The sequence below is a fragment of the Arvicola amphibius genome, chromosome X, assembly GCF_903992535.2.
Source record: "Arvicola amphibius chromosome X, mArvAmp1.2, whole genome shotgun sequence".
NCBI classification, from domain to species: domain Eukaryota; kingdom Metazoa; phylum Chordata; class Mammalia; order Rodentia; family Cricetidae; genus Arvicola; species Arvicola amphibius.
The window spans coordinates 49,074,041-49,080,526 of record NC_052065.1 but is presented as its reverse complement, the minus strand read 5'-3'; the positions used below and the strand labels follow the sequence as shown (position 1 = coordinate 49,080,526).

The window sequence follows — 6,486 nt, the reverse complement described above, 5'->3', positions numbered from 1 at the left end:
CTGGGCATGCCATTAATTGTGGTTTTTATACTTGGTGAAAATTTATTGCAGAAAATTAATTTTTCTTTTGAGAATGGTTGACACTTGGAAATAGCTTCTTGTTTAGAGGTAGAACCCTAACCAAGTGAGAGCCTGTTTCTACTTCCATTCTCTGTGCTGGAATTACATCTGCCTTAGATCTGTGCAGGCTCTATATATGCTGCCACATCCTCTATGAGTTCATATGCATGTCAGTCCTGTTCTGGAAGGCATACTTTCTTTGGTGTTGTTTATCCCTAGTGGTTTTTACAATCTTTTTACCTCCTCTTCCACATGGCTCCCAGAACCCTAAGGGGAGGTTTTTTTTTTTATTGTGCAATGGGTTTCTTTTTTATATTTTATTGATTTTTATTGAGCTCTGCAAAATGTAGAGAAAAATGGGAAAGAGTTTTATAAAGACATCCCTATTAGTGAGTCTTCCAAGGTCTCTCACTTTCTGCACATTGTACAGCTGTGGGTCTCTGTATTAGTTCCCATTTCCTGCAGGAGGAAACTTTGCTAATGCTGCCTGACAAAGACACTGATCTATACATATAGCAGAATGTCATTAGGAGTCATTTTATTGCTGTGCTCCCTTAGCATATCAGTAGCAATTGGTTTTCCCTTAGGTCCATGTGCCTGTCTAGTCTCAGGAGCTTTTCTTTTCTTTCCTTTCCTTTTAATTTTTTTAAAACATAATTCTTTATTTGTTCTTGGGGAATTTTACATCATGTACCTCAGTCCCACTTCCAAGTCACTCCATATCTGCCCCTCAACCTGCAGCATGGTTCCCGAAAGAATGCCCTCAAATTAATTAAAAACAAACAAAAGAGAACAAAAAACAAACACATAAAAACCACCTTGCCCCTCTGTCTTTCTGATTCATCCAAGTGGTACTGGGAACTGTGGTGTGTCAAGTAGTATACCTCTTGTCCAATAAGCCCAATCCACAAAAAAATCATTTCAATGAGCCACTGGTCTGGTTCAAGGCCTCTGGTACACCATCCATACTCAACCCTTACCAAAACTCCTCTCAGATAAGCAGCTATTGTCACACTCATAGAGATCTTGTGGTTATCATTCCACAGGACCAGTTCCTTCATGCTCTCCAACAGGTCATATATGAGTTACATATGAGGGGGGAACAACCCAAGGGCCAGAATGTGGGTCTGGGTGGTAGGTAGCTCAGCTGGTCAGATCAGGCCACTGGGATTGGCGAGCTCAGGCGAGGGCCAGAACTAGCTCTCCTAGGCTGTGGTGAGGGATGCGACCTTCTCTCTTAAGTGCAGGGGTCACCTATGTCAGGACCGGTGAGGGGTGTAACTGGCTCAGGACAGTCCTTGGATTTCAACATGTATGTTTTCTATGACCTCCTGTGGCAACACAGGCCATGGACATCATCAAAGACCCCCAGCTATAGCAGAACCAAGGACCCAAACATGGCCCTTGGCAGCAGCTCAGGCCAGGATGTCTTCATGGCCCAGGTGGCAGTACAGGCCTCCCAGATCACTGTGGCCCTGGTGGCAGCCAGGCCCACAGACATAATCATGGTCTCAGGTGAGTATCCATACCCTGGGCATCCTTACAGCCAGTGGTGGCAACAGGAGCCATGGATATCAATCCAGAACCTAGCTTCTGTTAGTCCACAGACACATACAAGGTCAATGGTAGAAGTCTGAACCTAGTCAACAGTATGGACCCATGTGACAGTACAGGCTACCATAACTGACATCACCCTGATGTCAGCACAGCCCTTAGACACCAACATGGCCACAGGTTGTGGGCCAGACCTTGGGCATCCATAAGGCCTTTGGTGGTACTATGGGCCATGGTCATCAACTCAGAATATGCCTGAAGTAGGACCACAGACCCAGACATGGTCCTTGGTAGCAGCCCAGGCTTGAATATAATCATGGCCCAGGTGTCAGTGCAGGCCACTCATTGGTATGACCCCATGGCAGAGTAGCCCTCAGAGACCAACCTAGATCCATGTGGATTCCTAGACCCCTGACATCAGCATGCCCTTTGATGGTTTCAGGATCTAAAGACATCAACAAAGACCCTAGCTGCAGTAGGACCATGAACTCAGACATAGCCCTTGGCAGCAGCACCATGACCCAAGGTAACACCACAGGCCACTCAGATACTGTGTAGCTCTAGTAGTGGCATGGCCCTTGGGTACCAACATGATCACAAGTTGCTGCCTAGACTCCCAAGCATTTGTGTGGCCTTTGGTGGCACCACAGGCTACAGACATCAATATAAATCCCAGTTGTGGTAGAATGACAGACCCAGACATGGTCCTCAGCAGCAGCCCCTGCTCAGATGTCACCTTGGCCCTAGGTAGTAGACAGGCCACACTGATCAGCATGGCTCCAGTGACAGCATAGCCCTCAGACACAAATATGGCCCTAGGTGGTGATCCAAAGCTCTGGTATCAGCATGGCCTTCAGTGGTGTCAGGAACCAGAGACAACAAGACAGACCCTGGCTACAATAGGGCCACAGACCCAGACATGGTCCCACCCTGCATCCTGAGCTCAGATTTTGCTATGGCCCTGGGTGGCAGCCCAAACCATCCATATTAGCATGGCCCTGGTGGCAACATGGTATTCAGACACCGTGGACTCCGTATCTGACCAGACCCCAGTCAATTACATGGTCTTCAGTGGTTACTGAAGCCATAAACATCAACACAGATCCTGGATACAGGAATGCCACATATCCAGACACGGCCCTAGGCAACAATTCAGGCCCATATGTAATCATGTCCCCTGGTAGCAGCACAGGTCACTCAGATCAAAATGGCTCCTGGGGCAGCATGAACTTTGGACACCAAAATTATGGTAGCCTAGACAATGGACATCCCTGTGGCCTTGGTGGCAACACGAGTTATGGATATCAACAAAGACCCCAGCTGCAGTAGAACCAGAGACCCAGACATGGTAAAGGCTCTAGCTAGGCACCAGCATAACTGTTCCATGTTCAATGAGATATGTAAATGTTGTCTTAAGCAATAGGGCCTTACAGTCAGTTTTTGGTAAGCAACCAATAGTCTTGGTAATCACTTGAGTTCTTTAGAGGTTTCCATAGGACCCTAAGAAATCAAAGTCCTCATGTGTCTGAGATTGTGTTCTGATTCTACAACATAACATCAGAGACTGAGTAATTTATAAATGCCAGCCTACAACAAAAGTTTTATGCTGATTTCTCTCATTCTCTCTCTCTCTCTCTCTCTCTCTCTCTCTCTCTCTCTCTCTCTCTCTTTCTCGTCTCTGTCTCTCTACCTATCTATGTTGTAAGAGAGAGGAGTGGGCCTGCTTTTTGTCCCAGCTACCCAGCTACCTTACATCTGAAATAACTACACAGAAACTGTATTCATTTAAACACTGCCTGGCCCATTATTTCTAGCATCTTATTGGCTAACTCTCACATCTTAATTTAACCCATTTCTAATAATCTGTGTTCACCATGAGGTCGTGACTTACCGGGAAAGATTCAGCATGTCTGACCTGGCAGCTTCATGGCAGGCAGCTCTCTGACTCTGCTCTTTCTCCTAGCATCCATTTCTGTCTTCCCTGCCTTCCTAAGTTTCTGCCCTATCAAAAGGCCAAGGCAGTCTCTTTATTCAACCAATAAAAGCAATGCATCCTACACCAATTCCCCTTTTCTGTTTAAACAAAAAGGAAGGCTTTAACATAGTAAAATTACATATGACAGGTATCAAGCAAGAATTACAATTACAATATTTAGATCTATTTTATCTTTTATCATAACAAAGGAAAACTATAACTATCCATTCTTCAACTCCATCAAAGACTCCAGAAGGATATAATATTACCTAAGTAAACAGGAAGTACATTATAAGCAACTTCCAAAACTCTAGAAATGACAGAGACATCTAGTTTCTTGGACAGTATCCTAAAGTTTTTCTGTACCGTTGTGGCATCTGCCTTCCTAAGTCTCTGCCTTATCAAAAGACCAAGACAGTCTCTTTATTCAACCAATGAAAGCAACACATCCTACACCATACTACCCATCTATCTTTCATTCACTACTCACAATTACCTTCTAATAAAAATGTATAATATTAAGGGACACCAAAAGTTATTTGTATGATGTAATTGGCTTTTGGAACTCACACAAGAACCTCAAATTTACTTCACAGATGAACAAGCTATGAGATGCCTCACTCTTGTTTTATTTCAGTTTATCACATGAGCATTTACTTCATTTCATATATATTCCCATTTCCTTTCTTCCATGTACCATCATGGGTAGCAACTCTAATTGTTACACTCTATATTGTTTTTTTATCTTTAAAATATATATTTGTGTGTTTTCAGATTCTCAAATACTATAGTTCTCATGTCTCTTCAATTCCACATGCCCATTTAAATGATTCATCATGGGATGTTATGTACAGCTAACTAACTGTTTTGCAATGACTCACAATTTGAATAGTGCTTTTAATGGTTTTTAAACTTCAAAATTAATTTATTACTACTCAGGTATCAATTACCTTATCCCACATGTTTGCTCATAGAATATTTGCCTGGGTTCTCACTAATTTTAAAAACACATTATGAATCCATGTGGGAATGTGGCTTTAGGCTCAGCTTTCTATCCACATTCCTCAGCACCACACTCTTACACCTTCTGCAGGCAGGTAAGCTCCAGCTGTGGGCTCAGGGACCATGGGTGTTCTCCTGTGCTGGGCCCTGGCACTACTCAAAGGGAAAGCCAAAATTCCTTCCATACTGACAATACCATCAGATAACTGAAGATCACAACTGATAAGTATTATGGTGCAAGACAGTAAGATTTACAATGAACTTTAAGAATGAAGGTGGGACAGATGCCAATTTTAATCATTAAAACTTTTGGCACCTTAAAGGAGCTGCTGTTGCTACTGAAGTAAATCAGGATTATGGTTTTATACAAAAATTCTAGTACAGTAATGAAGGCATCACCTGAGGTAGCTGAAGGCAATTTAAAATAATCACTTTCCTCTTGTGGAATGGCAGTGTAGATCAAGAACCCAGACAAATATAACTGTAAATGAAGTCATTAGCAATAGGGAAATCGAGATCTTAAAAGGTCAACTTGGCAAAAGAAGCCAGTGCATTCCAAAGATCACACTAATATAAACCAGAACTGCAGTGACACTTTTTCTACAGCCATGCATATTGTTGCTGTGGTGGAAGTTCACAAGGTCATGTTACCAAAACTACAAAAGCTGCATGATCCAGAGTTTGCATAAATCATCAAACCTGGGTGAACTCTCATACACAGGATGCTGTTCCACTTTTTGTGTAACAATTCCCATATGCAGTGGCAAGAATAAAAACTACCATGGCAATGTTCTATGAACTTACAGCTGGAGGCATTGCTGTTGGGACTGGTTAAAACACCAGGATTCACTTCACAGAAAAGTTTGCTAAAGTGGCTACATTAATAGGCTTATCTTTTTGTCACTGCATTAAGTAAATTTGAGGTTCTGGCTTCTCGTGGTGTTCTGAAAGACTTTAGTAGGGCCAGGAACACTTTTCTGCCTGCAGTCTGATGAATATAGCAAATGATACTTGTTTTCTGCTTTCTGGTCCTTGGTCATGACTGAGAGAGCTATCTTGGCTGAAAATGAACCAGGGAGCAGCATCGTGCCAGTATGGTAAGCTCTACTAAATGATAGCTATGGTTGTACCTCATGTCATTGCTGTTAGTGTTGAAAAAAACAATGGACATTTTTTAATTTTTTTTCTCATTTTTTTTTATTCAAGATTTCCATCTCCTCCCCCTTCCCTCCCCTCCCTTCCACCCATACCCCACTCCACCCCTCTCCAAAGACAAAGAGCCTTCAGTTTGGTTGCTCAACAATGGACATTTTTATCTGAATGTTTTAAAACCCATAATGATTAAGAATATGTTATACTCAAAAAAGCTACTGGGAGATGCTTCTTCACTTTCCTTCACAGAAAACTGTATGGCGGGGGATCCAGTTCAACATAAAATGGATCTACAAGCTAAAAACCAGTCTTTAATGTTGGTGAAAACTCTTAGTTCTTGGATAGGGAAATGGCAGTGAACTTGGCTGCCTTGTGCCAGAGCAGTTTGAAGAGGGGGTAAAACCCAAGGACATACTGAGTCCAAAATTATTTAAGTAAATTTATATTAAAATAAAATTGCATGAAACTTTTAAAAACACAGCATTAAAAAGTAATTATGAAACAAAATCCAGGAAAGTAATGAAAACTGAGTCTGCACAGTGATTATTAGCTATTCCTTAAGCATTCTTATACAACAAGGTGGAAATCAGGCATATTTAAACCCCAAATTGCTTTCACATGAACACTGAGCTTTCATTAGTCACTTAATTTCTCCAGAACTTGCTTTGTTCTTTACTAGCACAATTTTCAGTTGTATCATCTGACACCCAATATTCCTTTGACTTTAAGATTCTAAGTTTTCT

General features: G+C 42.0%; 1 pseudogene; it reads left to right on the top strand.

Annotated features, from left to right (window-relative positions):
- Window positions 1-1,316: 1,316 nt before the first annotated feature.
- On the top strand, window positions 1,317-6,181 carry LOC119804240 (annotated as a pseudogene).
- Window positions 6,182-6,486: the final 305 nt, after the last annotated feature.